This window comes from Vulpes vulpes, chromosome 2 (genome assembly GCF_048418805.1).
Source record: "Vulpes vulpes isolate BD-2025 chromosome 2, VulVul3, whole genome shotgun sequence".
Lineage (NCBI taxonomy): Eukaryota > Metazoa > Chordata > Mammalia > Carnivora > Canidae > Vulpes > Vulpes vulpes.
In genome coordinates this window covers 15,521,090-15,547,595 of record NC_132781.1, presented here as the reverse complement: position 1 = coordinate 15,547,595, position 26,506 = coordinate 15,521,090, and the positions used below count along the sequence as shown (strand labels likewise).

The following is a 26,506-nucleotide window of genomic DNA, read 5'->3' as shown; positions in this document are numbered from 1 at the left end:
TTTCCCCCTAAGTAAATTGATAGGGGACAAGAAGTAATAAGGAATGGGTAGGCTTTCTGAGTCTGGGCCTGAAGGTAGAGGGAGAGTAGGGAAGGCAGAGCAGTTTTCACAATGAATAGGCTGGTTTCAGGTTTATAGAGACAATTATCAAAGCTTACCTAATAATACTCAAATGAATACTAAGATTTTCTAAAAGTAACCTTGATTTAAATCTTGCTTGTGTTTTTCTAAAGTACAGTGATTTTTTTTGACACAAGTTAGGATGCTTACCAGGAAACCTGATAAAAATCCAGGCTCTCAAAATTCCCCTTGAATTTTCAACTAGATAATTCATTCTGCTCCTGTCCTGTGGATGCCCAGCTACTTACTCTCCCACCCAGGTGACCCCACTGGAGGAGTGAGGGCATGGTTGCAGAGCGCTGTTGAGAGCTCACCTTGGGATGAAAAGGCATCAATTCTCTTCATAATGCCTCTCTGACTGGAGATGAAAGTGCTTTGGGGATTTGGGGCCCAACCTCATGAATTAAGAGCAGGAAAAAAGGGTACTTGGTGACAGATATTTGAGTTGCCAACACCCTAAACTAATTTAAGAATGATCTGTAACTGATCATAATAGAATTTTGTCTTGACATTTTCCCTGGAAGCTGGAAATATTGAAAATCAGAATGCTTAGTTTGAGGAGTAGCAACAAATTAACTGGAATATAGCTCATTATGATATATATATCATTATTATTATAAGTATGATAATGATAAACATATATCTCCTTATTATACCTAATAATATTATTGCTTGTGGGGCCTGGAAGTTTAGGAAGTTCTGAGTTCAAATCCTGACTCCAACATTGATTAGCCATGTGACCTCAGGCTAATTTCTAGGCCTCTTCATTTTTTTTTTTTGTTTGTTTTCATTTTTTAAATCTGTAAGACAGAGATAACAGTACATATTTTAATTAATTGGCTGTAAGGAATAAAAAATATATGTAAATAGCTTGGCATAGTATCTGGTATAGAGTAAGAGCCAAATACATGGTGGCTACTATTATTAGCTTAGCATAATTGAACTTTCAACAATTATAATTAACTACAGTACAGTTGAAAGATTTGAGTAAAAGATTGCTTAACTTACTTATCTCAACAACCAGAAACACTTTCTCAGGGGAAGGGAGGGAGATTTTTTAAACTCTTCTTAGTGTTCAGTTTGCATATCTTTGGAGTATTTTAAAAGATGGCAAGCAGTTTTTTTCTTTAGCACTTTATAGTATCCTTCTGGTTCATAGGATATTGGTAGCTTATTTGCCACTTACATAAGAAGCTGTGTCTTAAGTCTCACTTTGCAGGAAACAGTAGGAATATTCACCAAACACTTTTGTGAAATAAAAGGTAAGACATTCAGCCAGGGTTCTGGGGATACTTAAACAGTCAACAACATAAATAAAAGGTTTCAATGTAATATACAATCCAACTCAAAATAAGAGCTTATTCCCTGGTGGTATAGGAGTTGCCTGAGTGGGCTACTCTGTTGCAATCACAGTGAAAAGACCAGCTTGAGTTGATTGTAGCCCTGGGTGCACCCAATGAGATAGCCCACCCAGCCTTGATATGCCTCTGTGTCTCATTTACGGTGAGGAAAGTAGTGTTTGCCTCTGAGAGTGTAAAATTCATCTATAGATTTCAAGGGGAAAGCTGGAGGCTGAAGACTACGTGAGAAGACACAAAGTCTTTAAGGAAAACATTGTAAAGTGGTAATATGAAAATGATGCTCTTGAGTCCTATTTCCCTCAGTAAGGTACTTGAGAATAGTTGGTCTGATTAAAACAGAGAAAAAATATCCATGTGCCAGAAAACGAAAAGTGGATCTTGCCTTGTGGTCTCCTTGCTCACTACAAACACTCTTCTGTCTATTAAGAGCTAGGAAGGGGTAGTGCAAAATTCTGTATTTATGAATAGTGTAAATCAAGTTTTACTAATTGAATTCTAAAACGGGGGTGATTAGAAAATTGTGGAGTAAAATGTTTCATCTATGTGAAGCCTTGCCAGCTGCTGCAGTTAGTATTATAATATATCTCTGGGTACAGTTATGGCATACGAGTGCCAGGAGTGCTCTAGTTAATCTGGATATGATAGGATACTGATAATCACACATGATCAGTGGGCCTGGGACTGTGTTACAGGTGATGTGTTTAGGTTCCTTCATTCTGAAGGCTTTCACAGTGTTTCTCAATCTCAGGTAATGTAATGACCCCTTCTAAAGAGAAATGAAAATTCTCCATTGAGCCTTAATATTTGCTTAAATTACCCCTAGTATGTTATCTTAATGTACAAAAATAAAACCAGGTGCAAACTCCTAATAGATATACTTCTTATGAACCAAAGTCTTTTTTTTCAGATTAAATTTAAATCAAACTATCAAGCCAATGATATTTAAACTGACAATACTAATTTAATGAGATGGATGATATTATTTTGCTGAAACTGTAACTGATTACAAAGTAAACATGCTACTGATTGCCCCAGGGCAGGTTCTTTTGATTTCAGTGCATTTATTAATGGCAATTTTTCTTTATTTGAACTATTAGATTACGTTCCTTAATGTAGTGGTAATGCATCATTCACATACTAAGGCCAACTGTTCTTTTCTGCCTAGGACAACTGGAGAATGGTATATTGTACCAATCTGATCACACACAAAGCAAACGGGCAAAATTGAGGCAGTCCTCAGTTATAAAGTGGTCATTTTATTTTTAATGAAAATGTTCTGTCTCTGCACTGTCCAATGCCATATGTGGCTATTGAGCACTTGAAGTGGATAAGAGTAACCCAGAGACAGGATTTTTAATTGATTTTCATTCAAATAGCCACATGTGGCTAGTGGCTACTGTTGGGCCAGTGCAGAATCCTAGTTCATGCATTTACTATATAGTTTTTTAGGTTATCAGTTAAAATGAAATCACTAGTTGTGTGAGCAGGGCACTGTATTTAACCTTTCTTTATTTTCTTTTCTTTTAAGATTTTATTTATTTATTCATGAGAGGCACAGAGAGAGGGGCCGAGACACAGGCAGAAAAGGAGGCTCCCTTTTCTGATTCCGTTATGGGATCAGGTCCCATAACGGGACCCGTTATGGGACCTGATCCCAGGACCCTGGCTGGGATTATGCCCTGAGCCAAAGGCAGATAGAGGCTCAACCACTGAGCTACCCAGATGTCCCTGTATTTAAACTTTCTAAACCTCATTGCCTTCATCTATAAATTGGGGATGAGATATAACACATTTAATCACGTAGTACAGTGCTAAGTGAAAAGAAACAACATTTAATCCCTAGGGATGCAAGTGGGTGATAACCTGAGAGGACCTTTTTCATGGTCTCTGTCACTGCCCTCTCAAGCCACCCCTGGTTGTACTTCTTTGAAATATACATTAACATTTTCTCCATTTTATGTGAAGTGCCAATAAAGGCATCTTTAGACAACATTGCTATTTTTATTACTCTATAACAGGCAAAATAAAAACTGTGTTTATTATGCAAAGGTAGCTTTGATTAGTCACCTGCCTTCTATGTAGATTGTCCCCATGATGCCTGGGTGGTTTAGTGGTTAAGTGACCCTTAATTTTGGCTCATGTCATAATCTTAGGGTCCTGAGATCGAGAGCCTTGGGCTCTTTGCTCAGTAGGGAGTTGGCTTCAGATTCTCTCTCCCTTGCCCTTTGCCCCTCCCTCCCTAAAAAGTAGTCTCCCTGAGCCCCTCCTATATTGAAGTTTTGCAGCTGCCAGTGATCTTGAATAAATGTCACAGATGTACCAAATATAGCCAAGGTGTTTAGATCTCATTTTTATTTCTCTGGAAAACAGGAAGCCTAAACCCCCTTCAGGGTATAGTGGACCATTATGAAATTGGTTACATCACACTACTTGCTGCTGCTCCTGCAGGGGATGGCCCTTCCATTCCCCAGGTCCCATATACCCCATTTGGACCTGGCAAACATCTGGCATCATTTTCCAGAATCTGCTCAAACTTCACCTCATCTATGGAACCTTTCCTGATCCTTCCAGGTAAAACTTACCTCTTTTATCACTGCCCTCACCTTGTACTTTTACAGAGACTTGCCTCATAGCAACCACAGTTCTCACATTGATTTTACATTTATTCTTACTTTATGTTACTGACTGAATTGTTTCTACTCCAAAAATATGTTGATGTCCTAACTTCTAGTACTTCAGATTATGACCTTATTTGAAAATAGGGTCATTGCCAGTAAAATCAGTCAGGTGAAGAGGAGATTATATTGGGGTAGGATGGGCCCTGAATCTGTCATGACTGGTATCCTTATAAGAAGAGGACAAGAGAGACACACATAAAGGGAGAACATCATGTGACGACAGAGGCAGAAATTGAAGTGCTATAGCTATAAGCCAGGGAATGCTAAGGATCGCAAGCAACCCACCTGAAACTAAGAAAAGACAAGGAAGGATTCTCCTCTACAGATTTCAGAGGCAGTACAGCCCTGTTGACACCTTGATCTCAGACCTCTAGCCTCTAGAACTGTGAGACAGTAAATTTGTTTTTTTTTAAGCCACTCAGTTTGTGGCTCTTCGTTAATATACCTTACTAAAATCATAAGCTCCTTGAGGACAGGGATCTTGCTTGATTTATTTATATGTCCTTTATAGTTGTCAGTATCTGAACCAATATGTTGGCTGGATAAATGAGAGAACACAATGCATATTCCTTTGCCTTAATCAGGTCTCAAATTGGAACTGGAGAAAAATCACTTTAAATAAATTCAGTGCTGCTGCATATGCCACACAGGCTAGGCACTGCGTGATTCCAGAGTTATGTGATGTGCTGACCTTCAATAATTTCTTATTGTATAACTTAATCTACATAAGGAAAGTCAATAGAACAGTGAGCCCCCCATGCTATCTTGTTAGAAGAACTACTGCTCTTGTGAGGTTCAGCGCCTACTTTGCCCAACAGCAGAAAACCATAAATAATTATCCTCTAGATCGGGGATTGGTAAACTACAGCCCTGAGCTGCATCCAACCTGCTTTTGTAAATAAAGTTTTACTGGAACACAGCCACATTCATTGATTGACATTGTTTATGGCTGCTTAAATCCTATAATGTGAGTGATGAGTGACTGTGATACAGCCCCACAAAGCCTAAAACAGTTACTGTCTGGCCCCTTACAGAAAAATTTGCAAAACCCTGCTCTAGATAATATAAATTGGTAGACATTGCCAGAATGTTTTATATTAAGTGGTAAAAATCCCACCTTGAAACTGAAGCAATTCATTTTATCACACTTTGGAAGATTCTATACTACTACTGTTAACGTCGGCATGCCAGAAAGAAAATTATGTGCAGAAAGTAATTTATTTCTTCCTCGAAATGGAAGCCAGGGATTAAGAAAAAAAGAATGTATGAGTTTATTTATGTGTATATGTGAATAGGGTGTGTGGGTAGAGTAAGTTCCAAGCAAATATAACATATGTAACATATACAATTAGGTGCTCTATACAGGAATTTTTTGGAACTGTGTCCAGCTCCCCAACTTGGAGAGAGGTGAGAAGTAGAGAAATGGATGGAGATCTATTACAAAGTCCAAGAGGAGAAATGCTATTCCAAAGTTTATGAGAACAGTCCTGCCTGCAGTTTTATTCTTTCTGGAAAGTATTGTGGAAAGTCTTAGGCCCCTTATGCATCAGGCCTGCCATGTGACCCCATCACCCTGGTTTCAGCTGATTGGGCCAATGCCTGATCCAAAGGTCAAAGGCTTAGGTAATGGCCTGGTACAAGGGCTTTGCCCACCTGGGGTGAATACTGGCCACACCAATCACGTGCTCTTTTACAGAGGTGGGGGGCGGTTAAGAGACTTATGGAGACAGTGAATCTATTTATCAAGATTAGCAAAGCAGGAAGAAAGCATTCCTGTTACCACAATGACAGGGCAATTGTTACCTAAGGAGAAAATCTGCTTACAAAAGTAACACTGCATCCTGAGTGATGTTGTCATTTCTAGAAGCTGACTGTGCCACTGGTATGGTCCAGCTCATACAATTTTTGTGTTACTGTTAGAGGATGGGTTTAGTTCACAGTCAACTCAGATTCTTGATTTTGTCACTACACCCACTTTTTCCCCATCCTCTGCTCCCTTGCTTGGTTGTCCTTTATCTGCAACTGCCTTGCAAACTCTACCAACTCAACCACATACTTTTCTACTCTTCCATGTGGGCAGTTAGGGCTTACCCAGCCCTAAATATAGTACCTAGCCACTGTGTTGGTGGGGTTATAAATGCATGGTTTCCAACTTCAGCTCGACTATCTCAAAGTTCCTTTATGTGTCCATATATGACTCACTCTCCTATTCCTTGCAGCTGATAACACAAACCTTCAACTCTTCCTGGGCTCCCATCTCCATTGCTCACCTGTATCCTATTGTCAGAGAAAACAGAGCTATCTGGCCTCAATTTCTAGACTCTCCCCAATGACTTTTATAAATTATCATCCTTTCTTTCTTGCTTTCCTGTTTCTTTTTTTTTATTTTTTTTTATTTTTATTTATTTGTGATAGTCACAGAGAGAGAGGGAGAGAGAGAGAGAGAGGCAGAGACACAGGCAGAGGGAGAAGGCAGGCTCCATGCACCGGGAACCTGATGTGGGATTCAATCCTGGGTCTCCAGGATCGCACCCTGGGCCAAAGGCAGGCGCCAAACCGCTGCGCCACCCAGGGATCCCTGCTTTCCTGTTTCTAAGGAAGAGTTGAAACTCTTCTGTTAAAGCTAATCCTTTACCTAGGTTCCAAATTCCAGGATCTTCCATTCTTGATTCTATAGCCTTGTTCCTGTGTGATTGATCATTCCTTCTTATTTCCATATCTGCCATTTCTCCCTTGGCTTTTTTCTTCCTTGCCATTTCTCTATGGTTTCTTTCCTTGAACATATATAAATGTTCATGTGTCCCCTTTTTATTTATTTATTTTTAAAGAAGATTTTATTTATTTATTCATAGACACACACACACACACACACACACACACACAGAGACACAGGCAGAGGGAGAAGCAGGCTCCATGCCGGGAGCCTGACGTGGGACTCAATCCCAGGTCTCCAGGATCACACCCCGGGCCAAAGGCGGTGCCAAACCGCTGCGCCACTGGGGCTGCCCTGTGTCCCCTTTTTAAAGCTGTTTCCTGACACTTCATAACTTGGTAGCTATCATCTTACTGAACTCGTTTTTAAAAAATGATTTTATTTATTTATTCACGAGAGACACACACACACACACATAGAGAGGCATAGACCTAGCAGAGGGAGAAGCAAGCTCCTCACAGGGAGCCTAATGTAGGACTTGATCCTAGGACCCCAGGATTTCGCCCTGAGCTAAAGGCAGATGCTCAACCACTGAACCACCCAGGCATCCCTGAACTCATTTATTTTAAGGCTATTCACCTTAAAAAGGACAGGAAATTCTGGTCAATATGGAGAACTGAGGTCACTTAAAAGAACTCCACCCCTAAGCCTAAGCACATAGAAATGCTTAAAATACAATAAGCTATGTTTCTCAAACTTTGTTCTGCAGCATCACATAACTCATCCTGAGTGATATAAAGAAAATGGCAAGCGGAGGCAAAAGTCATCACTTTAAAGTACTAATGAATGAGAATTTTCTAGAATTGAAAAAATAAAAGTTTTCAGATTAAATGAGAATATTGAGTTCTGAGAAAGACAAAAACAAATCCACAATCACACACATACTAATAAAACTGAAGAACCTAAAAGCATTCTTCATCTAGTTAAATCCTCATAGCAATCCCATTATATAATATCATTATTCCTATTTTATAGGTGAAGAAGCCAAGCCTTAGTCAATGGCTACAAGGTAAGTAAGCTACAGAACTGGACTTGAAAAACAAATCCATCTTCTAAAACTCACTCTTTTTCAAATTTCATTTGAAATCTCACTTTCACTTTACAACACTCTTATTTTTACCACTTTAAGATGAGAAAACCGAGGCTCATAATGCTAGATGATATGTTCGAGCACAGAAAACTGGTGAATGGCAAGCTCAGGTTTGATCTCAAGTCTTGTTGGCTTTAAAGCCTAGACTCCTTTTCCTATATCATACTGCCTCCCATACTTTCTGTGAAATTTGGCTTACCTATTTTGACTATTAAATGTTTATAGATGCCTGGTGGCTCAGTTGGTTAAGCACCTGCCTTTGGCTCAGGTCATGATCTCAGGGTCCTAGAACGGAGTCCCTCATCTGGCTGCCTGCTCAGTGGGGGAATCTGCTTTTCCTTCTACCCTTCCCCCTGCTCATGCTCTCTCTCTCTCTTATTAAAAAAACAAATTTTTACACATTCTCTCTCCAACCACATTGGCCTTCCTCCTGCTCCATGAATACACCATGTATGTTGCAGCCTTGGGGGTCTTTACATGGACAGTTCCCTCTGCCGGGAATGCTCTTTCCTTAGGCAGCATGATGATACTCAGGTTTCAGTTCAAATTTTAGAGTTAGAGGCCTTCCCTGGCCACACTCCTCCCTAATGTTCTATCCCCTTACTCTGTTTTATTTTCTTTGTAGTATGTATAGTTATCCAGCATTAGAAATCAACTAGTCTAGCGGTGCCTGGGTGGTTCAGTTGGTTAAGCATCTGACTCTTGATCTCAACTCAGGTCTTGATTTCAGGGTCATGATGAGTTCAAGCCTTGCATTGGGCTTCATGCCTAGACCTAGCAGAGGGAGAAGCAAGCTCCTCACAGGGAGCCTAATGTAGGACTTGATCCTAGGACCCCAGGATTTCTCCCTGAGCTAAAGTGATTTCTTTATATCACTCAGGATGAGTTATGTGATGCTGCAGAACAAAGTTTGAGAAACATAGCTTATTGTATTTTAAGCATTTCAGGAGCCTACTTACTCGGAGCCTACTTAAAAAAAAGAAAAAAAGAAATCAACTTGTTTATTGTCTGTCTCTCCATCTCTAATGAAAGCTCTTTAAGGGTGGGTTCTTTATAATTTTAAAAGATTTTTATTTATTTGAGAGAGAGAGAAAGATAGCAAGAGAGAGAGAGAGAGAGAGAGAGCATGAGTGGGGAGCAGGGGAGAGGGAGAAGCAGACTCCCTGCAGAGCCAAGGACCCCAGGACCATGGCCTGAGCTGAACGCAGACGCTTAACTGACTGAGCCACTCAGGCGCCCTGAGAGTGGGTTCTTTACTTTGTTCTACTTTCTCAGTGCCTAGAACAGTGCCTGGCACATACAGGTTGCTCAATAAATATTTGCGGAATGAACAAATGAACCACAGAGTGTCTATACTTAGCTGTGCTGACCCTCATAAGAATAACATGAAATGCGATGGGAACATGGTAGGGAGCACAGTTTGTCATACATCAGGATGGGGTATCAGGCAGCCTAGAGGCAAGTGCAAGGTATTAACTACATCCCTGCCTTTGAATTTAAAGAATATCAAATGCTTTTTACTTTAAATTGACCTACACAGGATCATGTGAAGAGGTTTACTCACCTGCCTTTGACCACACAGCCTGACACCTTACCTGAATATTCAGGTAAGGTGCCTGAATATTCACTCATTGAGTCAGAAGTGCTTATTCCTACAAAAGAGCAAGTCTGCTGAGCATCTCACTCTCCCCCATATGTGCTCCTTTCTTTTGTCCTTTTCTACTCTTCCATGTGGCAACAACCCTGTGAGTTAGGGATTATGACATCCCCTACCATTTCATTTCATAAATAAGGAACTCTCAGCTTAGAGGGGTTTATCCAAGACCCAAAGCTAATACGTGCCTGAGCTTGGATTTAAATTCAGACAAGATGGATGGTGTTATGGGTTGAAGTGTGTCTTTTCCAGAAAAGGTATGTTGAAATGCTGCCCCCTTAGTGCCTATATGATGGATGTCCTTATAAAAAGAATGCCATATGAAGAGACAGAGGGAGAACTCCACGTGATCATGCAGGATTAGAGTGATGTGTCTATAAGCCAAGGAAAACCAAAGATTGTAGGCGAGGGACCAGAAGCTAAGACCAAACAAGGAAGGATTCACCAACAGGTTTCAGAGGAAGTGTGATTTCAGACTCCTGGCCACCATAACTGTGAGACAATAACTTTCTCTTGTTCTAAGCCACCCAATTTGTGGTTCTTTGCTATAGCAACTAACCAACTAGGAAACTGATGCAGATAGCAAAGCCATCTTTCCTCTGTGCCATACCATCTTAGATATTTAGGGCAAGATTGACCTATAAGGAATGAGCAGAGAATGAATGTATGCTTAAAGAATCTAGAGACTTCATTTCAGCTGAAATCCCAAAAACAGAATCAGAAAGTACCTAAACCATTTTATTCACATTATGATATCCATGAATGTGAAGAAGCAGGTCCTCCAGTTGACCAAGTACAAGTTAGTTCACCAGGAGGGACGCCTGGGTGGCTCAGCGGTTGAGCATCTGCCTTCAGCTCAGGGCGTGATCCCGGGATCCAGGATAGAGTCCCACAACGGGCTCCCTGCAAGGAGTCTGCTTCTCCCTCTGCCTATGTCTCTGCGCCCCTCTCTCTCTGTGTCTCTCAAGAATAAATAAATAAATCTTAAAAAGAAAAGTTAGTTCACCAGGAAGAGGATGCCAGGAAATATTAGATGTCCCTCTGGGCATCCTTCCCAACATGTGTTTGTCATTACCCACCTCCTCAGCCCCAAATTCAGGATGACACCTGGGGACTTCCCTAATTACATCCAAGATACTTTTCTGGGCAGCCTCGGTGGCTCAGCGGTTTAGCGCCGCCTTCAGTCCAGGGCCTGATCCTGGAGACCCAGGATCTAGTCCCACATCGGGCTCCCTGCATGGAGTGTGCTTCTCTCTCTGCCTCTTTCTCTCTCTCTGTCTCTCATGAATAAATGAATAAAATATATATATTCTTCTTTTTTTAATTTTTATTTATTTATGATAGTCACACAGGGAGAGAGAGAGAGAGGCAGAGACACAGGCAGAGGGAGAAGCAGGCTCCATGCACCGGAAGCCCGATGTGGGATTCGATCCCGGGTCTCCAGGATCGCGCCCTGGGCCAAAGGCAGGGGCCAAACCGCTGCGCCACCCAGGGATCCCCAAATATATATATTCTTAAGATACTTTTCTCTTTTTGTCTCCTTTCTTGTCTTCACTCCCTAACTTCAACAACTACTGTTTTTTCCTTCAGCTTACTCGGGTTTTGCTTTAAATCTGGCAGGGACATCTAAAAGCATTTCTTTAATCCCATTGGAAGGAAACAGAGTATCAGAATATCTAATCCCTGCTCTACCACTTCAGTCAACATGTATTCTTTTGGATGATGTGATAAGTCTCTCTGGTGCTGCTGTCAAGACAGGGAATTGGGGGCAGAGAAGTCAGAGAGAGACAGAATCTGTGTAGCCAGGCGAGGAACAGAGAGGGTAAGAAGGAACATGAAAGTAGACATGGAGGTGGGTGATGCTTAATGTAAGCATCACCCAACTTTCCTCCTAGAGTGGATGTTCTGACCCTTGGGAATAAACATTTTCCAATGCTTCCTTGCCTTCTGCTCTAAATTTCTTATTCTGATATTTAGAAGTGAAAAAAATATTTTGATTTAAGCCATATGGCCTTTTTCTCCTTACGCTGGAGCTGTAGAAAACTCAGAGGGGCAGATGTGGAAAGCAGTGGTGGGTGGGTACATAGGGTCTGTGCGTCTAGAGCTTGTGCAGTTCTGTAGCTATGGCAACCATGTGCAGTGTCACTTGTGTAGCATCATAACATGGCCCTAGAGTTACCCTGGCTCCTCAACTATTCCTCTTCAATGTACTATCTGTGCTGTTGTTTCCTAGCTACCATAGCTCTGTTACATTTTTTTAAAGTATTGTTTCTGTCTGCTGTGCTGCTTGTCATTACACTTTAGTTCAGCTGGTAGCAAAACCAAAAACCCATCTCTTATAGATAATGTTAATTGTTAAAAATTGTCAGTACTTAAACACACTGAGTTATAAAGATTCTTGAGCCTGTGTCTGGACAAGATGACCACTTGAGACTGTTTCTAGTTCTAAAGGCCCATGCTGGACTCTATTAGAGCTAATGATAGTATCAATTGTCAGTATGCCTTCCTGCCTACTGATAATTTTCTTTTTTTTCCAGTTGTTACAATTTCCCAACTACAAAAGTAGTAAAATTAAAATTTACAACAGTAAATGCAAATATATCTATGGAGCTTGTACACAAGAAATTTATGTATATGTACCCCATAAATGAAAACTTCATTGTGTTAATTCTGAGAATGTATACATGAATAATCTCTGTTATTTATTAAGAACAATCCCCAAATCCTCAGAAATATTTCTGCTATAATTAAATTTAAATGCTTTTTAAAAAATTCATGTGGGTTGGCAATTTACTATGTTCATATTTTTAGCTTCCTTATGTTTGGTCATTAATTGTGGTATCATAAACAGCTAAGATTTAAAGCCCTTAACCTTCCCAGGCCCAGCAGAAGCAAGATGTCAACACCCATAAGTTATGAGCAGGCTCCCAAAGGGACTGTAATACAAAATACACTTATAATTGAATTAACTCTGGAGAGAATTCTGGGAAGATGACAGCATCAGTAATTTTTCATTCTCTCTGAATCCTTACATAAAGACAGAGAGAAAACCTGAAGAGCAAAACCCCAAACCTGTGAACAATATTTACAAAAGACCTAGGTAACAAGGTACCCCCACAAACTCCAGAATATAAGTGGAAACCACCATGAGCCATAAGACCTGCATGGTATCAGTGTCTGTGTGGGAGAAAGGATAAGGAAAATATATATGATGGATCTGAGAACACGAAAACCCCCAAATAGCCAATGGGCACTGGCTGGTAAGAGGGCAGGTCAATTTGAGAATAGCAGCTGAAACTGGGAGGGGTTTTGACCATATCAGTATTGAGCCCATGGGCAAAGGTTTGATGGGGCTCCTATGAACTCTCAAAGTCAATCCCTTTGTAGGACAGAGACTCACACCAAAGAGAAAGTACTTAGGGTGAAATAAAAGTTTAGGAGATCCCTAGGTGGCTCAGCGGTTTAGTGCCTTTGGCCCAGGATGTGGTCCTGGAGTCCCGGGATCGAGTCCCACATCGGACGCTCTGCATGGAGCCTGCTTCTCCCTCTGCCTGTGTCTTTGCCTCTCTCTCTCTGTGTCTCTCATGAAAAAATAAATAAAATCTTAAAAAAAAATTTAACGGGACGTGAACAGAGATGAGAGGAAAGAAAAGCCCCAGACCAAAGTGGTGCAATATCATAGAGTAAACTGCCTTATTTTTTAATACTTTCCAAAATCAACAGGGGAAGCTCTGTGAAGTGAGGAAAGCTTTCCTGAATGCTACCTTTTAACAAAAGTTCAGGAAAACTGAACTAGTGGTGAGGGGATGCCTGGGTGGCTCAGTGGTTGGGCACCTGCCTTTGGCTCAGGTAGTGATCCCAGGATTCAGTATCGAGTCCCACATCGGGCTCTCTTCAGGGAGCCTGCTTCTCCCTCTGCCTATCTCTCTCTCTCTCTCTCTCTCTCTCTCTCTCTCTCTCTGTGTGTGTGTCTCTCATGAATAAATAACTAAATCTTAAAAAAAAAAAAAAAAGAGCTGGTGGTGAGCATTAAGAATTACCAGTATAACTAAGACTACGTGGTGCCAAAAAGAGATTATCATATATAATAGCTATATACTCTGATAATGTAGATATAGCCCAACTATAAAATATAGAAGCAGGGCACCCCCGGTGGCGCAGCGGTTTAGCGCTGCCTGCAGCCCGGGGTCTGATCCTGGAGACCCAGGATCGAGTCCCGTGTCGGGCTCCCTGCATGGAGCCTGCTTCTCCCTCTGCCTGTCTCTGCCTCTCAGTCTCTCTCTCTCTCTCTGAATAAAAAAAAAATACTTATAAAAAAATAATAAAATATAGAAGCAGAGCATATAAAAAAATTGGTGGTGGTATTATTACCCTAAGATTGCGGAGACAAAAGTCGGGCTTCAGGTCTCTATTAGGATTCTCCAGAGAAACAAAAACAACACCGGGATATATATAGAGATATATATGAGAGGGGATTTATTATAGGAATTGGCTCAAGCAGTTATAGAGGCCAAGAAATACCATGATCTGCCATCTGCAGGCTGGAGAGCCAGGAAAGCTGGCAAAATAATTTAGTTCAAGACTTAAGGCTGAGTACCAGAAGAACTGATGGTGTAACTCCCAGTCTGAGGCCAAAGGCCTAAGAAAGGAGGCCTGCTTGTATAAGTCTCAGAGTCAGAAGGCCTGAGAACCTGAACTGCTGATGTCCAAGGGCAGGAGAGGATGAACATCCTAGCTCAAGGGGGGTGGGCAGAGAGAGAGAGAGAGAAGTCACCCTTCCTCCACCATTTTGTTCTATTCAGGTCCTCAACAGATTGAATGATGCCTGCTCGCATTGGTGAGGGCACTCTTCCTTACTCAGTCTACTGATTCACATGCTAATCTCATTTGGAAACATTCTCACAAACACTCCCAGAAATAATATTTTACCAACTATTTGAACATCCCTTAGCCCACTCAAATTTGCACATAAAATTAACCATCACAGGATCCATCAAGGAGAAAGAACTCTGATAAACAAGGGCTTTAAGTCCCGAAAAGGCTATGCCCTAGGATCAGGTAAGTTAGTCTTACCTGGATAAAGGTGATGTGCCTGAAGTCTGTCTCACTGCCAGAAGAAAATGAACTCTTCTGTGGAGAGTCTTACAATTTTGCAGTCTTAAAATTTTTCATATACAAATTCTAGCATTCAATTAAAAAATCAATAATGCTGGGAAACAGGACTAAATGACTGAAAATCAAGAGACAAAACAGACCATGGCAATAAACCTACAGGGAACAATCATGCTTATTTGTTATATTATAATAATTTATTATATTATTACATTATTATAATACAATAAAAAATATGATTAGGATGTTTAAGGAACTAGATGAAATGAAGAATCTCACCAGAGAATTAGTATTAGTAAAAGATAAATAATTGTAAATCTTAGATGTGAAAGTATAATGATTGAAATTCAGAATCCAATAGATGGACACTTGTGCACTCTTGGTAGGAATGTAAATTGGTGCAATCACTGTGGAATGTATGGAGGTTCCTCAAAAAATTAAAAGAAATACTATGTGGTCCAGTAATTCCACTACTGGGTATTTACCCAAAGAAAATTAATTACGATTAGACACTATCTTTTCATTAGTATCTTTTATCATATAACATATTTATTGAGTTGCCTACTCTAAGCAGTGGGTACTATTATACACCATTTTCTTTTAATATTTTAAATTCTATTATTAGATAAGTATACTTTAATATCTTTATTATTACAAAATGTAATTACAGAAGTCTGAGATCGAGTTTAGCTGTATAGTTCCATATAGTGTCTTTGGAAAGATCAGATTATGTGAAAGACTTCTGTGCCCTAAGTAAGCATAGTTTAATGATTATTTTAGAGTTTTGAGTGAAAAATTGTTAAATTCATAAGCATTTATGAAATCATAAGCATTTCAAGTGTTTGGTGTGCACAAGTTTATATCACACATTCTACCTGGAATTAACAGATGATTTGGACATTCTTAAATGTCTGGCTAAGCCACATAACTCATTTGGGTGGTGAATTGGTCCATATTTGTCCAAATATGTAAGCATCATATAAAGAGAAATCTCTTCCACAAAAAAAACCTAAAACACAAATTCAAAAAGATATATGCACACTTATGTTTACTGCAGCATTATTTATAATAACCAAGATACAGAAGCAATTCAAGTGTCCATTGATAGATGGATGGATAAAGAATGTGGTACACACACACACACAGGAATATTACTTAGCTATATAAAAGAATGAGATTTTGCCATTTGTTATAACATGGATGGACCTAGAGTTATTATGCTAAGTGAAATAAGTCAGACAAAGACAAATACCATATGATTTCACTAAATGTAGAATCCAAACAAACAAAAAGCAGAATCAGATCCATAGAAAATAAACAAATGGTTGTCATAGGTGAGAAGAGTCAGGGAGATGGGCAAAATGGGTAAATGGGAGTGGGAGATACAGGCCTGCAGTTAAGGAATAAATAAGTCATAAGGATAAAAGGTACAGCATAGGGAATATAGTCAATGGTATTCTAACAGTGTTGTATGGTGACAGATGGTAGCTACACTTGTAGAGAGAACAGTACAATGTATAGATTTGTCAAATCATTATGTTTTATACCTAAAACTAATATAACACTGAGTGTCAACTATACTTCAATTAAAAAAAAAACCTGCAGGGGATCCCTGGGTGGCTCAATGGTTTAGCACCTGCCTTTGGCCCAGGGCGTGATCCTGGAGTCCTGAGATCGAGTCCCGCATCAGGCTCCCTGCATGGAGCCTGCTTCTCCCTCTGCCTGTGTCTCTGCCTCTCTTTCTCTCTCTGTGTGTCTCTCATGAATAAATAAATAATTTTTTTAAAAAAAATCTGCAGATTAGTCAACTAGAAGATAGGTTGATAGAAAATATCCAGATTGAAGTATAGAGAAAAAAACTATGGAATATAGAGAAAAGAATGTAAGAAACATATGGGACATTATGAAAGATTTTGTTATTATGATTGTCACTGGAGTCCCAGAAGGAGCAGAGACAAGAAATGTGTCAGGAGACATATTTGAAGAGACACTAGCCAAGAATTTCCCCAGTCAGAAAACATTAAGTCACAGAATCAAGAAGCTCTATAAATCTGAAGCAAGATAAATACAAGGAAAACTACACCTGGTCAAATCACTGAAAACTAAATGCTACTATTAAAATGTTCAAATCAGCCAGAGGGGAAAAAAGGTACATTATTTTCAAATGAACAACAATAAAACTGACAGCTAACCTTTCCAACATAACTGATGGACCAAAGCCAATGGAGTTACCTCCAGACAACAGAATGACCAGAAGATAATGGAGTGGGGAAAAATTATGGCAAACTTAGAATTCTACATCTAGCAAAAATATTCTTCAAAAATTAAGGTAAAATAGACATTTTCATAAAAATAAGAATGTCAGCAGATGTGTACTAAGAGAAATAATAAAAGGAACTCTTCAATAAAAGTCAAAAGAATGAACAAGGAGTCCAGAAATTCAGGGAGGGACAAACAGCATCAGAAAGAGGACAACTAATTTAGTATTGGTCATTTGAAACAACAATAACAATGTTTTGTGGTGGTTAAAAACTTTTCATGTACCTTTCATACAGATGAACCAAACACCCACTGTCACTCAAGCACAGCATGTATATTCTTGCCTCTGTGCCTCTGGTCTCTTCTTGCTCCTCCCTTGAAGCCAGATGTACATCATCACATCTTCAGGAAGAGTTCATTGGCTACTCCTTCATTTATGTCTCCTCCCCACCCCTCTAACTCAGTACCATGTTGTGTGTGTCCCTTATTCAGACTGAAAATGGAGGCAACTTTTTGCTCTATTTTTTATTTCACTTTGTGTTTTTGGTTTCTCACATAGAATGTAAATTTAATGTCCTTTCAAAGTGGCTACTCTATGTTATCTATATAGTATGGCTGAATAGATGTCTGTTGAAGAAAAAAATGGTAATGAGTGGGCTAATCTTGTTGTTTTCTAAGATAGAATCTTCCATCTAGTAGTTATTATTCTGAGATTTGATAGAGGCATCTACTATAAACATCTCCAAGAAACATTTTAGTAACTTCTTGGATGGAAGATCCATGAGGAATGGATTGGATATTCACACTATGTATGTAATTTTTTGAAATTGATTTTATGCCTGTTTTTCTTTTTTTCTTTTTCTCCTCTCCCCTCCAATTTTATGCCTGTTTAATAAAATCCTTCTTGGTATCATTGTCCAATGTATAAGGCTGGTTGCAGTATTTCACAGGTATGGTATTTATTTCATTTCATTTTTTTATTTTTAAATTTTATTTATTTATTTTAGGGGGGGCACATGCACATAGCTGGAAAGGATGGTGGGGAGAGGGAGAGAGAGAATCTCAAGCAGACTCCTTACTGACATGGAACCCGATACTGGGCTCAATCTCACAACACTGAGATCATGACCCGAGCTGAAATCAAGAGTTGGAGGCTTAACTGACTGAACCACCCAGGCACCCCTTAATGTGAGTCATTCGAACTATTCCTGAATGCTAAAGATATAAAAGTCACAACTCTTGAGTTCCCCAGAGGATATAAATTCTAATTGGAGGCTAAAACATATATACATATATACAAAACAAGTTGAGATGAAATCTAAAGAAATATTTTAGTAACTGCAAGAAAATAAGGTATCGTGTAGACTAAAGCTACAAAAGATAAGAAAGCTAAAAATACTAAGTGATCACACTCAAGATGTGATTACTAGGGAAGGCGGTGAAAAGAGGTAATGTTCTGGTTTTGAAGGTTAGATGGAAATACATAGAAGAGAAGATGCACAGATTTTTTTCTAAGCAAGGAGAAGAACATGCAAAGCACAAAGGCAAAATAGTAAGTCATGTTCAGGAAGCTATATACAGACAAGCTTGAGGAATGGAGGGAATATGTGAAGCTAGAGAAAGGCAGAGGGGCAGAGGATAGAAGACATCAGATGTGTTTATTTTTGAAATATTGTTGAATTTTAGTTTTCTTTTCAATAGGAATAATCTTCATGTCAACAGCCCAGTCAGAACCCTTAGCTGATATAATGATGATCCCAGCTTTCTAGGCTACTATTTGCAATAATTTTAGCCATATGAATGTAATGGGGAAAACACACTGCAAGTGAATTATTTTTGAAATGTATTGCATGTTGACATTTGGGAAATTAGATCCTGAACAAAATGCATCCTGATTATTTGAGGTGCCTTCCCATCATGAAAAGATAAACCCAGTTGAACAATTAAACAAAAGAAAATCTGCATGTTAGATTAACTTAAAGTTCTGTCCTTTGGCAAGGTTCTTCTGCAAGGTTCTTCTCTAAACTTTGGTTACTATTCAGATGAATACCCGTGGGCAGCGATTATTCCTTGCTTAAACAATCTGGTCTGAGGTGTCCAGATGCCCTCATTTAAACACATTTTAGGCCAGCGCCTGGCAGTAACTGCCAGCCTAGCCCCATCTTGTGAAGAATTCTGTTGTGCCCATTCTCTATGTACCCCATCAAATGTGACCCTGCTCAGCTACTTTCTTTTTCATTTTCTGGAAAAAGCATAGCCATACTCTCTTATGAAAAACAAACAAGTCTTCACTTCTCCATTCCCACTCAGAAAATTCCTCTGGCACCACTGGCCCATCTCATCATGAATATACATTTGCTTTAGCCCTTCCTCCTCCTCCAATAAGTTTTTGTGTTGATGGGTTTCTGGGCTGAGCCACAGTCAGTTCAGCAGCCCTAAATCCAGAAGCACAGATAAGGAGTGAGCTTGACAAAGGGCCTTCTCAGAGATACCATAAATGCTATTTCAAGGCAAAGCCTTCCTTGTTTATTGAATGAATCAAATTTGTGTGCTGAATAGAGCCATGTGATGAGAGGATAGGAAGATGGACAGGGAGAAAATGGGACTAACACGAAGAGTAGAGCATGAATCTGGAAATTAACTGGGAATGCTAAAGAGGAATAAGGATATAAATGGAATTGTGAAGGGTCCATAGTTTCCAAATTATTTTGATCATTGAACAAAGCATGCACCTAACCATGGTTTAACATATAAAATAATAGCTCCTGACCACGAGCCTATACTTTGGAGTCAGAGAGACCTGGGTTTGAATCCGGGCTTTACTGCACACCAGATTAATGATTTTGATTCCGCTACTTAACCTAAGTCCTTGTTTCTTTATTTATAAAATGTGAATGCTAATAGTATCTCCCTCAATGGGATTATTGTGAAGATAAAAAGATAGTACTGGCAAAGAGCATAGCACTTTGCCTAATATGAAGCAAGCACAAAATAAATGTTACTTTTTTTTGAAATTTATGTTAGTCTAATTTCTCTATGGCAAACTGGTTTATACTCACTAGGAGGAATGCCTAATTAAAAGAATCTTACGCTGAATCTTTGGGGGCAGCAAATTATTATGCTCTGACTGACCTTTTTTGGTGCTTCTGTATTTTCATTGAGTTGGCTTAAATCAAGTTGCACCTGTAAATATAAGTGTCCCTATGGTGCCATAGAGTAATCTTTCTTGTAGAAAGCTAGGCATATGTTTAATAAATGGTTAATAGAGTTTGTAATTTCCACAAAGCAGATTTGATGAATACCTCTAATACTCAAATTCTCTTCTGATTTTATATATAAAAATATATTTCTATTTTATTAGTATATTGCATATACTAATATACAATAAATAATAAAATTGAAATATAAAATATAATATATAAAATATAAACATTATGAATTATTATAATATGTAAATACACATAAAATACATATATTTTATAGATCGGGAAACTGCATTAGAAAGAGATTAAAGTTACAGTGCTTGCTGGATATATCTGTTTGATCATTTTCCAGGTGATTTATACCTAAGTATTGTCCAAAACTGAACTCATTATTTTGGCCCACAAACTTCCTCTTCTTATATTCCATTTCTCAGTTAATGGTGCAGCCACCTACCCAGCGACCCAATCCAGAAATCTGTGAATCATCTCAGACTTCTCCCTCTCCCACACTCGTCATCAATAACTATTGAGTTATTGAGTTTTAACTATTAAGTATTTTTTTGAGTCTGACCTCCTCTCCTCCATACTTAGCACCACTGCTTTTATTCAAGCTTCCCACCACTTCTCGAGATGATATGCTAAAACACACTAATCATGTCAACTCCCATCTTAAAAACTCAATGGTTCCCTACTTCCTCTAGAATGAAGTCCAGGTTTCTTATTATGGCCCTCATGATCCCAAAGCACACCTCTGTCTTAATCCCAACCAAGGGGATTTAAAATGGGTGTGTATATGATTGTCTCCCCTTTTGGACTCTGGGCTCTTTAAAGGCAGAGGCAAAGTCTTTTCAATCTCTGTATCTCAGCATCTGGCTGTGTCAATAAAAAATTGTTAAATTCAAATGAAATGGTGACATCAGGTTTGAAGTCAGGTGGATGAGGTCACACTTTTTAAACATGGTCTTTATTCTTTAAAAAATTGAGATTAAATCTAGCATTTTAGTATATTCAGTGTTTTTTTTGTATATTCATAGTTGTATAAACATCACCACTGATTCCAAAATACTTTTTGTCACCTGAAAAAGAAACTGCTTACCTACTAACAGCTATTCTCTCTTATCCCCTCTTCCTTCCTCTTCACCATCAAGAAAGTGGAAAGGTAATCCACAGAATGGGAGAAAATATTTGCAAACCATATATCTGATGGGGGACTATTGTCTAGAATATATAAAGAACTATTACAACTCAGTAATAAAAAGACAACCCAATTAAATAATGGGCAAATGATTTTGATACCTATTTTTCTAAAAGAAATATACAAATGGCCAATAAGCACAGGAAAATATGTTCAACATCATTAGTCATTAGGGAAATGCAAATCAAAACCACAATGAAATACTACTTTACACCCAGTAGGATAGGTATAATCAAAAGGACATACAACATGAAGTGTTGGCAAGGATGTGGAGAAATTGGAACCTGCATACATTGCTGATGGGAATGTAAAATGGTACATACAGCTGCTCTGGAAAATAATTTGAGTTAAATATAGAGTTACCACACAATGCAGCAATTCTACACCCAGTATATATAACAAGAAAATTGAAAATGTATACCCACATAAAAATATGTACACCAATGTTCATAGCATCAATATTCATAATAGTCCCAAAGTGGAAACAACTCAAATACTCATAAACTGATGAATGGATAAATAAAATGTGATATAGCCATACAATGGAATATTATTCAGTTTTAGAAAAGAATAAGGTACTGACACATGCTACATTATGGATAAACCTCAAAAACATTATGCAAAGTGAAAGGAACCACATACAAAATACCACACACTGAGTAATTTCATTTATAAAGTGTTCAGAATAAACAAATCTATAGAGACAGAAAGTAGATTAGTGGTTGCCTAGGGCTAGAAGGGTTGAGAAGAAATGGGAATGACTGCTAATGGGTAAAGGGTGTCTTTTTGGGGTGATGAAATGTTCTAAAATCTATTGTGGTGAAGGTTGCACTACTCTATGCATATACTAAAAACCACTGAATTATATACTTTATTTATTTTAAAGATTTTATTTATTTATTCATGAGAGACACAGAGAGATAGAGAGGCAGAGACACAGGCAGAGGAAGATGCAGGCTCCATGCAAGGAGCTGATGTGGGACTTGATCCCGGGACTCCAGGATCACACCCTGAGCCAAAGGCAGACACTCAACCACTGAGCCACCCAGGTGTCCCTGAATTATATAATTAAAATGATGAATTTGATGGTATATGAATTACAACTCAAAATATTATAAAGGAAAACAGGCAAAAAAAGCGCAATGTATAAATATAAAACTGGCCATTTATACCTGAAAAGGAAAAAAGCAAAAAGAAAAAGATGGTTAGCCTGCCTTTCCTGTCTTAAGTAGGGCTAAACTGAGGATCTGATCAGGTTGGCAGGAATTATCACTATAAGAGACCATAGGGATTGAGGGTGGTAGAGAAGGAATTGTACATTTTCAGGTTCACCCCAAAACTCTGGTTTGAAGAATTGTTTCCAATTTGGGCTGCTAAGCCACTCTTGGAAACAGATATCTAGTCCTGCTTATTCTGATCAAGATCTTGAAAGCATAACTGAAAAGTGCTGGCACAGTTTATCCCAGCCCAAGATCTGACTTCCATGCCAAATTTAGCCTTTGGCAACTTCTTTCTGTTGAGAGTCCCTGGGGACTTGTTTGACCTCCTTTTGGAGTGCTGCAAGGGAATTCACTTCTGGATGGTGGCCCGGCAAGCAGGGAGTGGCTCAGCAGGCTGCCTAATCCTCTATTAAATTAATGATAAAGTGTACCCGGTCACAATCCACTGAAAGGCCAATTCCCTATATGTGGGGTTTGGACCAGGAATTTTCCAGATAACCAAAGGTAATTCCCAGCATTTAATATTATAATCATCTTGAGAGGAAATCTTTCGGAATGCATTGTTTTTACTCCTGCCTTTTTGTACTTAGGCTTTTTCAATTGATAATGAAAGTATTATGTGGCTGCTATGGAAAACTTGGAAAATATAGTGCCATTTTCTTTCCCTAGAGTTAACCATAGTTTGGTGTGTATTCTTACAGACATTTAAAAAAATCTTTTTATAAGCATAAGATACACACACACATGCACACACACTTTTACCCATAGCAGGTTTTTTTTTTTTTTTTTTTAAAAAGCTTTTTTTTAAACATAAGTAGGATCATACTCTACCTCCTAGTCTATCACTTGCTTTTCTACTTAACAACATATATGGGAGATCTTTCCATGACAGTACATATAAATCTACCTCATTCTTTCTTAGGCCTGTATATCCTTCTATGGTATGGATATACTAAATTTAGTCACTCCCTAATGATGCATATTTCCTTTATTTCTAATTTTTCTTTATGATCAACAATGATGAAATAAGAACTCTTATACAACATCTTTGTGTGTGTATATTGTGTACATACAAGGTATTTTGGGGGAATGTATTTGAAGAAGTGTGATTATTTGCATTTTTGATACATCTGGAAATTATTTTTTAAAAGTTTATATTTTGAAATAATTTCAAATATACAGAAAAGTTGCAAGAGTAGCATAATAAACTGCCATATCCTCTTCAGCTCAATCCCCCAATTGTTATCATATACATACAATATTTGTTCTGATCCATCTGAGACATCTGGTCCATTGTGGGCAAAACCCTTACTTCTAAATACTTCAGTGTGTACTTCTTAAACACAAGGGCATCATGCTCTTATGTAACTTTAGCACAGGAATCTGAATCAGGACATAGAATTATAACTTTGAGTTCACACCAATTTCTCCAATCCAACATCACAGAGTTCTTTTTAGGCTTCTCATTTTCCACATTTATAACTCCCTTCTCCAACAGAGAACCACTTTCACCATTCTTCATGTACTTCCTCATTTGTCCAATACCTCTGAATATGACAGATTTCCCTGCCATGCCAGTTGTCTCCTCTGCCCTACCCGTATAGCCTGCTGCTTGCTTGGCTCCAGCTATGCCAATTCTAGCCATGCCAGCTTCTACCATGCTGGCTGCTGCCTTTCCAGGCCTTGGCCCTGACCATGCCAATTGCCAGGTAGGGGAAGTTAATTACTTTCGAATGAAGTGTTGTAAGATATACTTTTTTTTCTTTAAATGAATTACCAGTATTCTCAATTATTTGAAATTCTTTCACATATGTTTGTGTCAGTAGCTGAGGATCTATCTTCTTTGATTAATTTATTCTATTTATGAGCCAATATGCTACTTTAATTACTGCGATTGGATAATGTATTTTGATATTGGGTAAGAAGACCCTCATGATACTTAAACTCTAACTATTCTTAAGTATTTACTCTTCCAGATAATTAAAATTCCTATCGTAATTTTGGTTGGAATTACATTGAATTCATAAATTATTTGGGTAAAAGAGCATGTTTACAATACTGAGTCTTCCCATCAGGGAACATGGTATGCTTCTTCATTTATGCATTTTTTCAGTTCCCTTCAGTGAATATTTATAGCTTTCTTTGTGTGAGTATTGAACATATAGTTTGTTCCTAGGTTTGAAAAAATGGTGTGGGTGTGGAGGTGCAGAGTATCTTTTCATTTTCTTTCCAAATATTTTGTATGTTGTTGAGATGCTTCATATCCAATTCTATATCCTGTTTTTTAACTTAATATTTTGCCATACAAATTTCCTAATAAAAGTATAGTTTTTATGGTTGTATAATTATTCAACAAATATTTATGTGCCATAATTTATTTAACCACTCTTTAGGGTTGGTAAATTAGATTGCTTCTGATTTTTAAAATGCTAAATACTACTGTGATGAACATCTTTGTGCATAAATCTTTGTTCTGTTTTGGATTATTCCCTAAAATGTATTCCTATAAGTAACATCTATCTTATATATAACATAGATATTCCCTGAAAAGTCCTGCATAACACAAAAAGGGTTAGTTGAAATTATCTTCATACTTTTTAAAAGTTTTAATATTTTGCTCTTATTCAATTGCTTATTCTTACAAACTGGACCTGTATTTTTTCTAACTCTTAGTCACTTTTTGGACATGACTAGGAAGTAACAAATGTGGCATAAACAAATAGCAGTGCCATAACCGAAGCTGATGCATGAAAATCTATGTGGGAATAAAAGCATGCAAGACTGATCATGGAAGGTCATTATCTCCTTGTACCTGCAACTTCTGCTCTTACATTCTTTCTTTGCAATGTTCATTTGCACACTTGACTTCTTTGCATTTCTCAATGTGATATAAAATCTCTCACATCTTCAAAATTTTATTATGTGCCTTATGGAGCTATTTACATAAAGCTGAGTGCTGCATAACTCAGGGAATGTCTTTATACTGAATGTAATTTAATTTTCTTGATTCCTCAGGGTTAATATAGAATCAATTTTTAAAATTTCTTTCCCAAGGCCTGTGGAGGTATGGAGGACTGTTTTCTCCTATGCTAAAGGCACTAAATGGCTGTGTTTTTTGATCATGAAGTCAATTTTTATGTCTTTCTTCATCTCTGCCCTGTTTAAGACTTCCAGCTTTCTCTTCTCACTGCTATCTGCATGCCTGCATGCGATAGTTTCTCCTCTCTCTTCTACTTTACTGCTTTTAATTTTTTATGAGTTTGGATAACAGATTGCCAGGTCTTTTAAAATCGAATCCAAGTAAAAATTAATAGCCTCTGAGAAAGGGCATCGATGAATCGAATCTCTAGCAGTAATGGGCATGATCTTTAGGGCATGGACTTTTGTGATTTCTGTTTTGTTTTTGGAGAGGTCTTTTTTCATCTCCTTTATTTCTCTGGGTCTTTGCTGTGCTCCAGATAGATGGGATTATTAAATAACCAAGTTCCACATAAATGAAGCTCCATTCAATTATTATGTTGGTAACATTAAGATGCCTCTTCTTTTCCTCTACTGAGCTTTGATTCTTTCTTTTGTTCTTTCACATTATGTGTCAGGCTGGTTGACTAAATCTAGAGAAAATGTTAATTGGGCTTCAGATGTGCGAGATAAGGTCCAATCGAAACCTTCACTTTCCCTATGTTTTCTTCCTTGCACTTTTTTATTAATTAAAACTTCTCTATATTTCACATCAACAAAACTACAATTCCCTTAGATTAAAAAAATTCATTTCTTATCTAAAGAGTCTTTTGATTAAAAAGAAGTAAGTGTATTTCATTATATGAAAGAAAGCAAAGACAACTTACACAACTCTACTATGTTCTTTTTTTAAAAAAATATTTTATTTATTTATTCATGAGAG

At 38.2% G+C, this 26,506-nt stretch overlaps 2 protein-coding genes across 3 annotated transcripts in view; one reads left to right on the top strand and one right to left on the bottom strand.

Annotated features, from left to right (window-relative positions):
- The window catches only part of TANC2 (tetratricopeptide repeat, ankyrin repeat and coiled-coil containing 2), a 478,177-nt gene that overhangs the window by 80,379 nt on the left and 371,292 nt on the right, over positions 1-26,506 (top strand). Inside the window, exon 3 of one of the 2 annotated variants that reach the window (XM_072746841.1) lies at positions 7,848-7,881. The exons of the other annotated variant lie outside the window; for it this stretch is intronic. The gene's annotated coding sequence lies outside the window, so the exon portion shown is untranslated. The remainder of the gene's footprint in view (positions 1-7,847; positions 7,882-26,506) is intronic. 2 annotated transcript variants of the gene reach the window in all.
- The window catches only part of LOC140596239 (uncharacterized), an 88,896-nt gene that overhangs the window by 54,302 nt on the left and 8,088 nt on the right, over positions 1-26,506 (bottom strand). The window lies entirely within an intron of this gene.